Source organism: Carettochelys insculpta, chromosome 2 (genome assembly GCF_033958435.1).
Source record: "Carettochelys insculpta isolate YL-2023 chromosome 2, ASM3395843v1, whole genome shotgun sequence".
Taxonomy (NCBI): domain Eukaryota; kingdom Metazoa; phylum Chordata; order Testudines; family Carettochelyidae; genus Carettochelys; species Carettochelys insculpta.
The window spans coordinates 30942514-30961140 of record NC_134138.1 but is presented as its reverse complement, the minus strand read 5'-3'; positions in this window follow the sequence as shown (position 1 = coordinate 30961140).

Genomic DNA, 18627 nt, shown 5'->3' with positions numbered 1-18627 from the left:
CAAGATGCTGTTGACTATGTAAGCAATTACTGGGCTATTGCGAGACAAAAAGATGATCTTTCCTGTGTCTAGCATCTACAGCTGACTTTTGCTAGCAAGCACCTCAGTAGATTTTACCTTCCCCTGAAAAATAATCCAACTGGGATTGGAGGTGTCTTTATTTCTGTATGGGCTTGTCTACACTACCCCTAAGGTGTTGGGAGTTTACTAATGAAGTGGTGTGCGGCATACACAGCACTTCATTAGGCAAATTCCCCCTCGTGGCAACTTCAAAGTTTTAAACTTCAAAGTACCAACTCACGTCTAGCTGCGGCTCACCCGCTGGTACTTCAAAATGCTGGGGCAACTTAGAAGTCCCTTTACTCCTCAAAATTTTGTTTTGAAGTTTAAAACTTTGAAGTTGCCCTGGATGGGGGTCAGAATTTGCTTAATGAAGTGCTGCCTATGCAGCACAGCACTTAATTAGTAAACTCCCAACACCCTACTTACCATCCTTTCTTCAAAGGAGGGTGGTAGTGTAGACATAGCCATATTTTCTTTTTGATGAGTAATTAATGAGAAATTGATGGGTAGTAGGTTCAAAACTAATAAAAGGAAATTTTTCTTCACACAGCACACAGTCAACCTGTGGAACTCCTTGCCGGAGGAGGCTGTGAAGGCCAGGACTCTATTGGGGTTTAAAAAAGAGCTCGATAAATTTTTGCAGGTTAGGCCCATAAATGGCTATTAGCCAGGGGTAAAGTATGGTGCCCTAGCCTTCAGTACAATGGCAGGAGTTGGATGGCAGGAGATAAATCACTTGATCATTGTCTTCTGTTCTCCTTCTCTGGGGCACCTGGCATTGGCCACTGTCAGCAGACGGGATACTGGGCTGGATGGACCTTTGTTCTGACCCAGTATGGCCGTTCTTATGTTCTTATGTTGATGCTAGTGGTAGTGATAAAATGAGGCATTGCATTCATACATCATTATGGGGCTGGAGCATGTGACTTATGAGAAGAAGCTGAGGGATTTGGGCTTATTTCCCCTGCAGAGTAAAAGGGGAATTTGATAGCAGACTTCAACTACCTGGATGAGGGCTCCAAAGAAAATGGAGAAAGGCTGTTCTCAGAGGTGACAGATGACAGAAAGAGGGGCAATGGTCTCAAGTTGTAGTGGGAGGTCTAGGTTGGATATCAGGAAAAACTATTTCACTAAGGTAGTGGTGAAGCTCTGGAATGGGTTGGCCAGGCAAGTGGTAGAATCTCTTTCCCTACAGGTCTTTAAGTCCTGGTATGATGAAACCCTGTCTGGGATGATTTAGTTGGAACTGGTCCTGCTTTGATCAGGGGGTTGGACTTGATGACCTCCTGAGGTCTGTTCCAACGCTGAGATTTTATGATTCTGTGATCATGTACTAGGATCAGTGTATGTCTCCAACACAGCTTTGTGCAGAAAACCAATTGTCAGCAATTGAGCGTGTTTTAAAATTTGCATACTTCATTTAGAACTATCATTCAATTTTTGTAACTTCATAATTAGTTGTGGTTTCAACGGCAATATTTTGCATGCTCGTGTTTAAGGACAGAACGTGGAGGGAGGAGGGACAGTATCCCAGAACAGTTTGGAAGGAAGCCTTTGTAGTACAGGTTCTAGCTCCCAAAACTGGCATTCTCTGTTCCAGAAACATCCGTGGTCCTACTGGATCATGAATGTTACAGGAGTGGAGAGCCTTTGGCCCTGAGGATGTTCCAGCCGTTGTGCCCCAGGGCTGGGTCCAGGACTATGTGAGCAGCCCAGCCAGGGCTGAAGCCTGTTCCCTGGGGCAATAAGGGGCTGCAGCCAGAACCTTGGCCAGGGCTGGAAACAGCCTCTGCAGGGCCAGCAAATGCCGCTGTGGCCAGCAGCCCAGACATATCTGGGATGAGGCCAGAATTGGCCAAAGTGGAGGTAAGGGGACAGCAGGGGACTGAGGTGGGGAGACAGGCGGGGGGTCAATGGGGCATAGTGCCACCAACATGGAGGAACAGCAGGCTGGTGGGAGCAGGGAAAGTTCCATTAGTCTGGTAAATACCCTTATTCAGGGCTGGTCAGGTCTCAAGGGTGCCAGACAAGGGAGGTGTAAATGATCTTCATAACCACCACCACAGCCAGCCTCAGAAGTTAAGAAGGTATTTCTACCCTCATCTTACAGATGAGAAACTGAGGTACAGAGAGTGAGATGTGGTATTCTGGTCCAATGGGAACAGCACCTCCCACCAGGACTGGTAATGAGGCTATTTGTGAAGTAAGGCACTCTTCAGCAGGAGTAAACTTATCACTGATTGACTCAGAACAGTGAAATAAAAATCACAAGACTGTAGGGCTAGTCAGTGGCAGAACCGGGATAAGCATTCAGAAATTCAATGGGTCTCTGTCCAATCCTCATTGCCTCACAAACTGAAAATCTTGCATGCTGATTAGTAACAGAGAGAAAGTTGTGCTGGTCTATATACTGCTTTACTGCTTTTTTGTTTTGATAGTAGATAAACTGAAAATCTGGATTGATTGATTTTAATTTTTCTGAAAACTATAGAATTGATCAAATCAATAATTTATAATCTTCTCTTCTTAAATACATAGACCTGTAATTTATTCTCTTTTTAATCCGCAGAAGATGGCATGTAAAATTGCAGTAATTCTGTGAAACGATACTGATACCAAATCCTGTACATTTGTTAAGTGCACCAGCTAATCGATTGTGCAAATGTTATGTATGAATTGTTTTTCTCTGTTATTCTGTCTGTGAAACGATTCCTTGTCTCTTAACTTGTTTTTATAAGAGAAATGTAAATTTATCATGCCAATAATCAGCTACTGCTACCTGTCAATATCAGGCAAATTATTTTTTGTTACATTGATTTGGTCATTGTTATTGTTTTGTATGCACCTGATTATCATTCATCTGCGGGGACTTATCCGTGCAGATATTTTGCTGATCTACCTGAGATCCTAACCAGATTGTAGCAACACATTTTTATGTAAAAGTTAAAAGCTCAGCTGGACCAGCAATGAAAGGAAGAGAAATCATCAAGAATATCCCAATAAGGTTCTCTCATGGAATCTTAAATGCTTGAGACACGGGAAACTCTTATGTCTCTGCATAAATTGGAACAGTGAAAACCTCAGCAAACAGTAATTTTTTTTTTGGATTTACTGCATGACAGGAATGTCAGGTGGAAAGTTAAATAATGCAAGGCACAGAAATTGAGCAAAAATCTTCCTGTGGGGCCGCTTATCACAGCAATATGAACAGCTGCTTCCCCACTGCAATTCCTACTCACTTTTAAGCCTCCCCAGCTGGGATAACTGAAATCCTCATCACAGTCATTGACAGTGTGACAAGCATCTGAGATATAGCATGAATCTCTTCCATATACAGAAAGAGGAGCAGAAACTTCCTTTGGATGTATTGACAGCAGGCAGCATGTTTTTCACTTGAGTTTCCCATCACAGAGCAGTCTCAATTTGACAACTCATGAAGAGTGCTTTACACTGACACGAAGAATGAGACAGGCTTACGCTGATATCTGTTACATTCTGCAGGCAAGTGAAGATTAACACATCTATATCAAGCAGGCAGTTATTCCGATTATGGCAAAATGGCTTTTCAAAAGCTACACAAAAGAAAATAGAAACACTGGAAAACAGAATTGTTCAAATAACAGGGGCCCAATGCTGCTGCTGACAAAATCATTGGCAACATTCCTATTTCATATGTTACAAATAATTAGGCTTGGCAGAATTTGATTTTCATTATTAAATAATTTGGACAAATATTAGTTTATTTTAAGTATTTTTAATTGTTATTGCTTTAAATTTTCGCGGTCGTGCAAAATCATGGGTTTAAATATTGCGGGGGTTTGGTTTTTAATTGGTATAAAGTTTCACATTTGTGAGAAGTTATGGGGGTGAGTCATTGAACAATCGAACAATTGTTTAATGACAATAGATGCTGAGATTCAAAAATTAAATCTTTATAACTTTATAACACAAAACTTTATAACCTTTAAAACACAAAAGCGTCAGCATCATATGTCAAAATGTAGAGTCAATATCCTCAAATCAAATTCTAATAAGTTTTCAAGCAGCTGCATTTTTCTTACTTTGCCTATCTGTAAATTTGTTATAAGTGGCAATATTTTTAATCTTTTTCTAAAGTGAAATTGACGTTTACCAACATATACTGATAAAAATCCAGTCCTTCCAAGGCTACAACACATTGTCAAAAACAAATGAGAAAATAATCTTGTGGGGCCAGATTTTTCAGAAGTCCTCAGAACCAAATATTCAGGTCACCTCAGCAGCACTCAAGGTCAAAAATAGACTTCAGAAGAGCTCAGCTCCCATTTAAGCACCTTAATCTTGCAACAAGAGAAGATGAGGTTGCAGGAGACCTCAGGAGATCATCTAGTCCAGTCCCTTGCTCAAAGCAGGACCCACCCCAACTCTAAAGGTGAGATCTTTCAGAAGTAGACAGATATTCAAGAGATCAGGACAAAGCTCATATGAGCTCTTTTAAAAATCTGGTCTTGACTGTTGCTGCTGAGTTCTTAACATATCGTCCTAATGACTTTAAAGTTCTTATTAAAAAGTCTATCATGTGGTTAGTTTAATAATGCCAGGCATAGCTAGAGAAATGGCATAAAATAAAGACAAGACAGATTTCTATATAAATAAAATGTACATTTCAACACTGTTCTTGTATGGTGGTATTCAGTCAAGTCTGGAGACTGCAAGGTTAAAAAAAAAGACCACATCAGTTCTTACTAACTAGGATATTGTGGTCAAATTGCAAAAAAGGAGACAACCAGTGTGATGGAGAGCAATGGCATGGGATGAAGTTTCTCTATTGACTGCTACTTAGGTAAGGTTGCTAAGGTTTACTAATGAAATGCTGAAAAGTCCATTTCAACAACTTCTACCAGAAATGATACTCAGTGACATTCCTGGTAAATAATCAACCAAAATATCATAATGTCCTTTCGCTAAGGTGCTAAGTATCTTCCGTTGACATTGGAGATGGAGTGGAGGTGTTTCTGAACCATAAAGGAGGTGCTCAGATCCTTGCAGGAAAGGCCCTAAACTGGTTTAACATCAGCCAGTTCAGAGTAAAGGAAAGTGATGAAAAGTTAATTCCCATGAATAAAGAAATAAAGGCCTAATGTCGCTTCCTCTTACGCAGGGGAGCTGACAGAGTAGCTGGGACCTTGTGCAAGGTTGGGGTGGGAAGAATGGCTCCATGCTCCAAACAGGAAGGGCCAGAGCCAGGGAAGCCAGCCCCCATGTCTTCCCACAGCATTGTCTGGAGCATGTCACACAAGGCTCCTGCAGTGATTTAAAGGCTCTGGCTCCAGTCACCACTGCTGCTGCATTAGCGGTGGCAGCGGCCAGAAACCCTGGGCCCCTTTGAATCACTGGACTCTGGGGCAGTTGCCTCCTTTTCCCTTCTCCTGACAGCAGGTCTGCATTTAAGTCAATGACAAAATCCCCTTGTGTTCCACAGTTCAGGATTGGGCCCAAAGGAAAAATGTTTCTTTAGTTATTATATTAACACTCTATTTAAAGGTGCAATGTACATCTGATTAGTATATATACATATATCTATATATCTATCAAATGTATGTGTGTGCACACATACATTTTAACTAAAAATATGTCAAAGCAACATATATTGTGCCATACAAATTAAAAGTATACCAGGTAGAGTTAAACTCTTTTTTATCACAAAATGTTTGAGCGGGGCACTATGAGTAATGGTGATTATAAGCAAGAAAGTAATCATTTCATATCTGTTTTCCAAACAAAGCATTATATTTTTAAATAGTCATAACCTTTGGCTACATTTTGTCAAAACACATTAAGTAAAGGATTTGCTTTTTACCCCAGTGATATCATTCAATACATGTCCTCATAACACACAGAAAAGCTTTCTCATCAAGCAGATTATGTACAGGGGAAAATTTATGATGGTAAATTAGAAATTCAAGTTTGATTTACTTGATTGAGAATATAGCAGGAGTAACAGCAAAAAACCATTTCAATATGCTATTCTATAATCTCAGTAGTGAAACAGCAGATGAACTATGACATTTATTTTTCAGATTTCATTAGTATTATATTAAAATGTATGAAAGATTATTACTCATATAGGTAAAATAAAAAATGATCTGTCTATGATGACTCTTTCTCTTTTTCCATAAAAATTCTTTGGGGATGGATTTTGCTGGGACATTAGAAACACTGGTTGGAGTCAGACCCAAATTACAGTAGATGCAATAATTTACAGCATCTGAATGGCAAAATACTACTCTAGTATTTAAATTAACCTTTAATAGGCAGCATGAATCATTTTCATGCTCTTCCTTTTGCACATCGGACAGCACTACTAGAAATACAATGTTCCTGGTGACATTGTTTAAGGGTCTAATATCTTATTGCTGCTTCAATAAATTTCTAAGGACTGCAGAAAATAAGATGGGGTATAATGAACAAAATAATGCAAAGAACTTCCTACAAAGAAAGCATTACTCAGCTACTCAGATAACGCTTTTGAAGAAGGGAAGTTTTAGTGCTAAATACCAGAATGGCTGTAATATTCTGGATAGGATTTTAATCAAAACCAACAAAAGGAGGTATAGATAAATAGTATTCAACATGAAGTCAGTGGCCTCTTGCAGCATAGTAACTTTGGACCATTGCTGTTTGTAATGTGATAAAGTATGATGTAAATTTAATGGCTTTCAAGACACAAGCTATTAAATAACATACAAATCTGGTAAATCCATTTCAAAAGTCTCAGTTGCTTGGCTCCTAGGTCTTACCACACTTTTAGAAACTGCAAGTTTAATTTCCAGCACCCCCAGTTGGGATTCAGAATTACAGAAGAAACAATGACTTTCTTTAAGGTTTTACATACCAGTCAGGAGAGTCACTATTCCAGGAGATTGCCAACATACACAGAGACAAACATACAAATGGGGAAAGCCACATGCAGAGAAGGATGAAAGACTGTCTCATCGCTGTTAACCTACTGTATCTCACCCTGCAGACAGCTTAGCTGCCATTGCAAGGCTGTGAGGAAGCTTTGCTTGGACTCATTTGGCAGCCATTGGCTGGAGCAAGACTGAAATGAGGGCCAGTGGAAAATATAATACCTAGGGAAAATGTTAAACTTTTCTTCATTGAAAAGCAATGAAAAATTCCTGATAGGTAATTGCACTGGGAGACTCAGAACTGCATAAATATGTGTTTCAGTTTCAGAATAAAAATGATATATGCTATTGCATTTTATTTTACACTGAGCAAAACACGTACTCACCACTGGCTGCAATAAAATAACCTCAAAACACCTGCCATTTAATCTCTCATGGTGATCCTATCCAAACACAAATTCCCCCCTCTCCACCTGCCAAGTATTCTTGTGCCTACTCAGCTGAAATATTTATGAGCTCTTACAAGTTTGGTCCTAAGTAGTCTCTACCCAAAATTGAGGAACAGTTATTAGAATCCATAAAATCACCAATGGCCATTTCATGAGCAAATGTGAAGATATCAGACATTTTGATGCATATTCTGTGTTGCTCGTGTTTTGTATGCATATAGGAGGTCTTGACTGGCTGACCATAGCTAGCTTCCTAATTTACTAGATTACTAACATAGCCACTCAATCCCACAAGAGTTGTAGGTTTACTCTGCTAGACTATTGGTCCTAGACTTGGTATAGGTACCATTCCGTGATTACTGACGTACCCTTAAGCAACCATACCCTTAAACCAGGGATGCAGAACTTCCAGCACACTGGACACACGGTTCATCAGTGTTAGCCATTTGTGAGCTGCGAGACAGTTTGTTTACTGGAGCATCCACAGGAACAGAGCCCCAGAGGTTCTGTTAGCCATGGTTCACTGTTCATAAACAATGTGAAGTATGGGAAATGGTGCAGGCGAGATCACCACTTCCCACACTTCCCATTGTCTGAGAGTGGCAAACCACGGTCACTGAGAGTGCAGCGCTCTGTGCCTGCAGATGCCCAGGTAAATAAACCATCTGATGGCCTACTAGCAGCTAACCCTGATAAAATGTGTGGGGCCCACATGCTGGAGGTTCCAGCTCCCCGCCTTAAACTTTTTCTTGACATTGATGCTAAAGGCCTTTGCCTGGTCTTTTTCCAATCAACAGAGAAAAGATCTAGTAAAAGGGATATATTTCTGTCCTCTTATCTTCCTACAGCATCATTGTTATCAAAAAGCTAAAGTTTAAAGCCAGTGCTGACCTAGAAAGTCAGTTTAAGTATCTCAATTTGGTGAGGGAAAACTAAGTTCTGAAGTGAAAATTAGACTACAAAATATAAACTTTGTAAACATTGTCTTTTTAGTTTGATCCAGAGGTGGATTATTTGGTACAGTATTCCTAATAATCAGACAACAGTACTTGTACCTGACTAATATTCGTTTTTCCATACAAGTTCATGGATGACCAGAATGTCAGAGAAATTACAGGGCAGTAGTACAATACCAACTGTTATTTTATTTTTGTTATATCGAGCAAAATGTTTAATATAGAAAGCAGAAGTCAGGATTTTGATGGCAAAATGGTAAAAAAATAATCACATAGAGAGAAGATTTCTTCTAACTGAGAAGAAGTTACCATAAAATAAGGTACACATTACTATCCCTAGAGCTTTAAACTATAAACGACAACAACAATCATGTGGGATTGGATTCTCTGTGCCTATGCTATAAAGTTTAGGTCAGAATACGATCCAAACATCTCAAAATTCAGACATGTTTGGGTCTGGGGTCACTTTTAATTTAATCCTAATCTGATTATTTACTTAGATATTTCACTAAGGGTACCATTCAACAAAAAAAGTAGATTTCTGTTTGGCTATTTTGTAGTAATTATAATTACAAGTAACTGATAAGGCCCTGATCCTGTAAGTGCTTATATACAAGATTTACCAAGACGAGTAACCCCACCAAAATCAACATGATTGCTCTTTTATTGCCAGTTTACTTTCATGCATTAGGTACCATTTGGGTTTTGACAATCAAATATGACTGCCAACATTGTATTTCAAAATAAAGGGACTGTTTTCTTATATAATAATAATAATAATAATAGTAATATGGAGATACACCTATTTAATAGAAGAGGAAGGGACCTTCAGAGGTCATCCAGTCAAATCCCCTGTACCCACAGCGGGACTTATCACCATCCCTGATAGATTTTTTTTTCCCCAGATGATCTCCTCAAGGAGGGAACTCACAACAGGCGGGTGGGGGAGGGCTAGCAGGCTAATACTCAAACCACTGAGCAAGCCCTCCCCCACATGGGGCCACTACCCATCGCTCTTCCTTGTCCTCCTCCTTATCATCATAATGGTCACCTATGCTCTCCAGGGGTATTTCGTGCTACTTCCTGCAGGACTTAGCAACTCTCAACTGTACTTTGAACCAACGGAAAAAGGAAAGGAGTGTTGGTAATCCTAAATAGCACCCTTGCCTCAATGAGACAATTTCTAAATTGCTAAAAAAAAAAAAACTCTTATGAAACTAGAGTGGGGGAATCTTTTCTGAACACAGTATTTAAAGGGTGAGCTGTCATAAAATGTATTTTAATCTCCCATAAATTCACCAATTTCAGAAAACTGAAATTGTGTCTCTTAAAAATTGCCTCATCAGACCACAGATGTACAATTGCAAATGGATGTCTATTCTGAATGAGGAAAAATTATATCCATTTTTGTTAATATAGTGATTGCTATTGACAAGTTATTAATGACCTACAGAACCAGAAATAATGGCAGTGATTTAGATACTTGGTATGCTGCAGGTGCTGCTTGCTGTACCTTCCTGGCTTAAAGTAGTTTCCATTAATAGCAGGGATCCTAATTTGGTTCAATGGCTTTCTTCACCCCTACTCTGAAAATTATTCCAGTGCCCTGGATCCAATGTAAAGGTAAACTGGATTTATAAATAGGTGAGCTGATTTGAATAAATTAGGATCACGCTAAACACTTTCAAAACCAAGGATTTTTTTAAATAAAATAGGCTTTCGAGAAGCTCCATTAATTTCTTTAAGAACTATTTTGCAAACTTCTGGATTTCTTTATTTTATTGTACAGCAGAGATACCACAAGGGAGGCTATTTTTGTGGTGTTTCCAACCTGGCCAAAATTAAAAAATCCTGGAAATCTCCCAAGAAAGCCTGTGCCAACAAAGGAATCCTATACTATACATACAGTAAAAGAAAATGTGAAACTTCATGTCTTGTCTTTCTATTTAGAAACATAAATAACCCAGACAAGTGTCCCGTTGCCTGTGAGTGGGGGTTGCAACTTCTTGTTGGAGTGCAATGGAAATTAATTTGCCACAGATTGGATGGCTCCACACTGAATTTTTAAACTGTACTTTTAAGAGTTTAAAGTTAGTTCTGAAAAATGCCTGGCAGCAGACATATTATTTTGTTCTCTTTGCCAGTCAGAGTTCTGCTGGAACAGGATGTTACCCTAATTTTGTGCATTTTTGGAGAGAAAATATTTTTATGCAGTTCTTCATGGTAAACGAATATGGCATAAGTCAGCAAAGGTCCTAAGGGATTCAACTGTCATTTGAATAGTGACAGAGAGATAGCTGTGTTAGTCTGTGTTCTGTCAGAACAAAAAAGCAGTCAAGTAGCACTTTAAAGATTAACAAAATAATGTATTAGGTGATGAGCTTTCGTGGGAGAGACCCACTTCTTCAGACAGCTGATCTGAAGAGGTGGGACTGTCCCACGAAAGCTCATCACCTAATAAATTATTTTGTTAGTCTTTAAAGTGCTACGTCACTGCTTTTTTGTTTTAACGGTCATTTGGATTCTGAAGTTTTAAAATTTTATCTGATAGAACAAAATCTGTCCTGAGACAGTCGTAGTAGTAAGCTTCTTTCACTCCTAGAGCTTGGAGCATAGGCCATAGACAATGATTCACCAGTGTTCCTGGACCTGCATAATTATTTCCAGTTATGACCAGGTTTAGCTTGTCTTTTTTGTGTCTGCCTTCATGTCTCTATGCCAGGTGCTTCTTGGGCACCCTTTTCCTTTTTCTTTGTGGGTTCTAACTTGAGGCTTGCCTTGTGATGTTGGTTTTCTGAGGGTATGTCCAATCCATTGCCAATTTCTCTTCCTGATTTCTTCTTTGGCAGGAATTTGGTGACTCCATTGCCACAGGTCTTGATTGTTGATGGTGTATGGTCAGAGTATCTGGAGGATTTTATGGAGGCAGTTGTTAATAAACATCTGGATTTTTTTGAAAGCCATCTTTGTTGTTCTCCAAGTTTCTGCTCCATAAAGTAGGACTGATTTGACACTGGAGTTGAATAACTGATCTTAGTCTGAGTTCTGATCTGCTTAGAATTCCAGATATTTTTTCATGAGAAGAAAAGCTGGTCTTGATTTCTCAATCCTCACTATCACATCAGCATTGGGGCAGGTAACAGTAAAATCATCTGTAATCATGGTTGTGTGTGCAGGCCTGCCAATGGCACAGGTGTGCAGGCCTGCCAATGGCACAATGCCAAAGAGCCCTGGACCCTTAAATCACTGTCAGAGCCCTGGGTGGTGCTGAAAGGCTGGTGGGCAGAGGCTAGCCTACAGCCTTGTTCATTCCAGACAAGCACTGTCTTCTTCCAGCAGCACAGAGACAGTTCCACCAAACTTGCTCAGGAGCCCAGCAATTCTGTCAGGCCGCCTGTGTTTATGGAAATATTTTGTAATATTTTCTCATTTAAAGGAAGATGTGTAATACTTAAATTTCTGTGCTGTGCAAAATTACTCTCCCCTCACACCTTCATGATGCCTAACAAAAGTTTCTGAAGCACAAACTATTTCTTGATATAAATCATTTTGTTTTCTTCCTCTTGCTCCCTCTGCAGACTGGAACATGGATTTTAAAGCATGGAGTTACAGCTGTTGCAGGAGGAGTTGGTAATGTTCATTGTAAGCCTGGCAACAAGTTACATGTACAAAATTACCAGCCAAAAAAGTAGCTTATATTTTTCCATGGGATGCACATGCAGGACACTCGTGAGTTAGGCTCAAGTTGCCCTTTCTTTAGCTGTTTTCAGCAGTTTTTCACTGAACACTTAAAGCAGGTGATACAGTAACTCCAATTAGCTTCTCAAAGTTGACCTTTCCCTTGATGCCTATGGAACCCTGCCAGTTGATTGTGGTTAGACTGGCGGTGAGCAATCACTGCTGCTTACCAAACACCACTCACTTGTTTCACAGTTTCCCTTCTGCCTATTTATTTCATCCTTGCTATTATATCTTGGCATGCGACCATAAGCTGTTGGGGGCAGGACTGCAATAGTGCCTAGCATAATTTTGTCTCCCCTGACTCCTGAGTTGGGGTGTCTACACACTGCTGTAATCCTGTAATAACCAGGTCTAATAAGATTTGATAACATGGTGCCCTTATGGCTTTCTGTGGCCCCTTGTTTTTCAGTTTCAGAGTGTTAGCTAAAAGGACTGCTTTAAATTTAAAACATTTATGCTCTTACCCCAGAGTTGGACAATCTCAGTTGGAAAAACTTGTGGTGCAATCAACATCCTTTCTCATTACTCCATGTAATGTGTACACGCCTAAAGATAAAAGCGTTGTGTCACATCGAGCAATTCTTAATTCAGAGTCCATTAAATGACTGCAAAACAAAACACTGAAACACACACAATCTAAGTTAAATAACCATGATATACAAGTATGATTAAGCATTGGTGTTCTTCTCCCCTTTTTTGGCACTCAAGGACAGCTCCAGCCTTAGGAAAGAGAGAAAGGGACTCAACTTTCTCCTTACCACATAAATGATTGCTTGGGTTATAAAAGAATAGTAATAACTCTTTAGCTAATGTCCTTGGTAACCTACCTGTTTTGTTCAGTACCCATGTCCAACTCCAGGTCATCTATCTGAATCCAACCAAATGGAAGTTCTTGGAAGTCATTATAATCTGACAGCCACCAGACGTTATGCTTTTAGTATAAATACGGGATCCCAGTAAATCCATACTACAAAAGTCACTACCATGTTTTGTACTAGATGGCACTGTTGATGGCAGTTTCAGAGAAGACCAAACATTGTCTTTCCCCTGGGGGAAAAGAAATTTTCCTCTTCTCAACTGAAAGGTAGTCCTGGCAGATCATTTCTGAGTCCCCTTGACAAGACTGTAGAAGAGAAGCTTGCACTGCTCCCACAAATGCTGCACCTGCTTGACAGATACACAGAGCATTTGAAGCTCTGGATCTGTGAACCTGGAGGTTCACTATACTCAGAAGTTGGCAAATAATCTCTATTCAGTGGGGATTATTGGGAATAATAGCAAGTAAACAGTGCATTAGAAGCAGTTTCTCCAAGGCAGCTTTCTTATTGATGTGAAACTGCTCATGCCTTATAAAGGACGTATAAACGGCTTCAGCATGTAATACAGGAAACCGTCAATTTTATAGAACCTGATTTAGCAGACTTCAAGAACAACAGATGTCTGCCAGCCCCCCAGTTGTTCCCGAAGCTCTCTTAATTGGGGTCTGTAAAACACTCAAGCATGCGCCCCATCCTCCCCAAAAGGGTAAGGAACTTATTGGGGTGTTGTTTCCAGCCACCGTGGTCCACTGTGGCTGAACCCGCCATGGCAGCCTGGAGTGCCATTGCCCAGAGCTGCCACATGCTCCTCACACCAGGGGTGGGGCACATACACAGGCAGGCAGCACTCTTATATGAGCCTGACCCCTGCTGAGAAGAGCGCGTCACAGTTCCGCCAGCGGCTGCAGCTCTTCCAGCCATGAGGTGGGGTCCAGCAACTCCAGCTGTATGATATGGGGCTGCTCCAGCTGTGTGGCAGGATCCCTGCCACATGCAGTGGAAAATTTCCAGCTGCATGTGGCAGGGCCATTGCAGCCATCCACAGCAGAAAAGCTCCAGCTACACCTGGCAGGGCTGCTCCATCTGCGTGCAGCAGAAAAGCTTGTCACAAGCAGCAGGGCTGCTCCAGACATGCAGCAGGGTCCAACGGCTCCTCCAGCTACTCCAGCATTGGTGGTCTGGTGAGTCTCTGGCTCTTTTGCAGGGGTAGGCCTGTGGCTGGGGGAGCCTGGTGGGGTAGGTGGGCAGTAAACCCTCATATGTAATGGACTTTTGGGTTTAACAGACCGCCCTCCCCCATTAGTTTGTTAAATACAGGGTTTACTGTACTTTTGCTTCCTAAGTCATAAACACTGTGTTTACCTAAACGAGGAAGTGGCTGGAAGGGACAGAAAGAGACAGAGGGAGGGGGAGATAGAAAATAAAATCTGTCTGCTTCCTTAAGGAATGTTGTTTTAAAGATGCTCATGCCAAAACACACATATACTCCCTCTAATACAGATAAGAAAAGCCCAGTTCACGTAGGCCAATGTACCACTGACATTGATTTTGCATGGAAACTCTTCAAAGCATTTTTGTTTAAAGTGAGACCACTGGCTGAACTGGAATGCTTCAATCAGGTGCACAGATCAGATAAAAGAGTTCACAAACAGGAAATCCTCAAACTATGGTCAAAATAACTATGAGAAAAGAAAAAAATATCAACGGACTGACATGCTGCCAAGACCTTTTCAGCCCTCTGGCATTTAATTTTCCTCTCTTCATGTGGTGCAGGAGATTCTGGCCTGGGCAGAAATGTAAACTCACAACAAGACAAACTACACTGCTAAAATGAACGTAAGACTAGAGTGCTTTATCAACAAATGTGAACGAAAGAAACAGAAGGGGGACAAGGAGAATCCAAGCTACCAAGCTTGAACCTACTTTTAAAAACAAAACAAAAACATTCAGATAGTTTTTATTCTAGTTCCTGAGATCTAGCTTGTGCTTTTCATGATGAAATAAACACCCCACACGGGATCTTTCAGCCAGGTTTGTGCTTTATATCCACGACACAGTCTCTCCAGACTAAGATTGTTGGTGGGGGGTGCCTTTAATAGTTCAGGACTGAAAGAGCAAAGGGACCCCAGAGCTCCACTGTGTTTTATTCATTTTGGGAAAGCACCCAGCGCAATGGGTGGGCACCATTTTCTACCAAGCCAAGTGATATTTAATTACTTAAATATACATAGGATCTGATTCTATAGCTGCTATGTGCATAGAAATCCCACTGCCACTAACTGAGATTAACAAAATTCTATGAAATGGTGTCAGCTAGTGTTCCCACAATGTAACCTACAGAAGGGAGGCAAATTGCAGGCCCACTTCTAAACTTGCCGCTGCCCCATTAGATACAGTCTCCAGCTCAAACTGTGCCAGAGGAACATTTTCAGAAGTGACAGGTGCTTAATTTTTTGGGTGCCCAACCTGCAAGCAGCCTACTTTGAGCTGGATTTTCAGAAAAAGGCTGGAGCATCCAAAACACCTGCTCTACTTCTACAAGAGAAGCCTCTGTCGACAGAAGTCACTGTCGGAAGGGATTTCCCAGCAAAACTTCTGTCAACAGATTGCATCTACCTAATAAAAGCAGATCAAAGGAGCAATCTGCTCTGTTGACAGAGAGCAGCCAGACTGCCTGGTCCTCTCTCAACAGACTGGCTGACTGGAAGCTCTGCAAACACTGGTGCACTGGAAGCCCTGTCCTTTGACAAAAGGACCCTGGAGTGTCCACATGGCTGTTTTGTTGATAGAACACTGTCACAAAAGATGTTATACCTGAATGGGTAGAGGTACAATGCTGCCGGTGGATGTGTTTATCTATTGACAGCACAAGGGGTAGGGACTGATTTTCCAAAATCAGTTTAGACAAAGTAAATGTCAGATCATCAGAACATACAAATTCATTTATAAAATTCCCTCATTCCATCCCAATTGCTTCTGAGCTCTGGTTGTTAATACGTGGCATGAGAGGCGATATACCCAATTTAACCGCAGAAAAAGGGACGCAGTTCAGTCCTGGCTGTTAAGAATATCTGCCATTTGGAATATATAGACAGCAACCAAGTATTTACAAAAAATTATTGCCAGAGCCAAACTCCTGCAAACTGCCCCCCCAGAGATAAACTGATTTCTTTCCGCTGAGAGCTAAGATGGTGTTCATGTATTCAAAGGCTTAGCTAAATACAAGGAATCAAAACCAAAGTTTGAATGGTCAGCAGAGAACAAGGGTTTCATTAAATTGAACTGAACAGAGTTCATCAGCTTAGGTACCCATGTACCTATCTTGTACATCATTTATTCCAAGAAGCATATTCATACCAGCATCAAACCCTGCAGAAATGGGCCTTACCTGGGACACTAAAACCAGGGATATGTCCACACTACAGAGTTATTCTGGAATAATTTATTCCAAAATTATTATTCCAAAATAAACTCTTCTGGAATAACATGTCCACAATACAGGGAAGCCCCAGAATGAGCAAAACTTATTCCAAAATAGTTTGTCTAGACACAATAGAGCCTATTTTGGGTTGAAGCCCCTGCTTCCTGGGGCTCTAATCTGAAATGCTGGCTACATCTTCACTAGCCCAAAACTTTGAAATGGCCACGCAAATGGCCATTTCGAAGTTTACTAATGAAGCACTGAAATACATATTCAGCGCCTCATTAGAATGCCAGCAGCCGCAGCACTTCGAAATTGATGTGGCTCGCCACTGCACGACTCGTCCAGACAGGCCTCCTTTTCAAAAGGAGCCGGGCAACTTTGAAATCCCCTTATTCCTATCTGCTGTTAGGAATAAGGGGATTTCGAAGTTGCATGGCCATTTTGAAGTTTTGGGCTAGTGTAGACACAGCCGCTATGTCTACCAGTAGCTTTATTTTGGAAAAAGTTATTCCAGAATAGCTTATTTAGAAATAGTCACTATTCCCTGTCTATACAACCCCTATGACAAAATATCTATTTCTGAACAGGTGCTATCCCTCATAGAATGAGGTTTACAGAATTTGAAATAAACTGTCCACTATTTTGAAATTATTTTGAAATAGTGGTTTTGCTGTGTAGACACTCGAAATGTTATTTTGGAATAGCGACTGTTATTCCCAAATAACTTTGCTGTGTAGACACACCCTAGCTAGTGAAGACAACCATACAGGTTGTTTTGAAGGACAAAGAAGTCACAACCTCACATCTGTGTGGATGAGGTGTGATGAGATAGGACTGAAAGCAAGCAGTGCAGCACCTGAAAATGGCTTGTGCTTGCTAGACTGTGTTTCCAGGATACATATAGGAAGCATTTTTTCAAAGCACATCCACACAGCAATCTTAGCTGGTGTGCATTTGCCACTTAAAGATCTGGGGAATGGGCAGATTGGGTTGGTCAGAGAGAGGCTTTACTTCTAAATCACCAGTTTCAAACTTAGCTCTGTCTAAGAGAAACTACAATCATCATCTGAAGGCCAAAGTAAAATAAGCTTGCAGTCTCAGTCTAGCTCCTAGGGAACACTAGAGCTGGTTGAAATTTTTCAGATAAAATGTTTTTGTTTTAAACAGAAAATTCCCTTGGGAACAAAAGGAAAACATTGGTGAAAAATTGAGTTTTATAATTTTTTTTTGGTCTTTTTTGATATAACATTTTAAAATAACCAATTTCCAGCAGGTGGTGGCGTTTGAAAAAATGCCCCCTTCAGCTTTTCGATTCTCTCTCTCCTCCCACAAACTCTGTTTAAGATGGGGAGAAGAGAGGTGAGAAAGTACAAAAGTGACAAATATAATCATTTATCCACTTATGCTAAATAATATTTCCCAAAATGTTAAGAAAAAATTTAAAAAGTTTGATTGAAAAAGGTTTTGTTAAAAAAAATGAAAAATGTCACTGAAAATATGAATGATGTTCACTTAAACCAGCTCCAACAAACACACAGTTACACCAGAGACTGCCATTTCTATGGGCACTCATTCAATTCCTTGCTGGCAGACAAGCTCCAAATTTGTCTCCGCTACTCCTCTGGGAAGAATCTCACACTTCTGACAGTTGGAAACTTTCTAATTTCCAGCCTAAATTTATTCATGAACAGTTTACACCCTGTTGAGCTTGTGCCAACATTGTCCTTTAGCTTAAAACCTTTTCTCTTTCCCATGTGTTTAACCCATGTTTGGGCTTGAACTCCTGTTTTCTAGCTCAAGCATCTGATACTCGTTGGACTGAGTTAGCCAGGCTTACTTAATACATTAATTCCTTCACACCCAAGGGCACCATTTCAGGACGGCCAGGGAGGCAGCAGCCATAAGCACCAGGACGCCACTTGGAGTGAGAAGAAAGTGCAAATCATTCCTCTGTTCCTTCCCCTCAACAGCCAGGAGTGCGAGGCGTGTATGCATGCCACGTACTTTCCTCTCCCTCCCTGATAGTCAGGGGATTGAGAAGGCAAGCAAGCAGTTTCCCTGTACATATGGCTGCTGCCCCACCTGCCCTTCTGAAATGGCACCCTTAATCACATCCCCAAAAGCACTTTGTTTCTCCATGTCTTTTTGATGCCATATCACAGCCTGCCTACCTTGTTTTCTCACTGGTGCCATTGGGAAGAGAACAGTTCAGACAGAGTCAGTATCTCCTGTAGTGCAAAATGTTACAAACACGCTTTGTAGGTCCAATGATCTTGACTTACATGC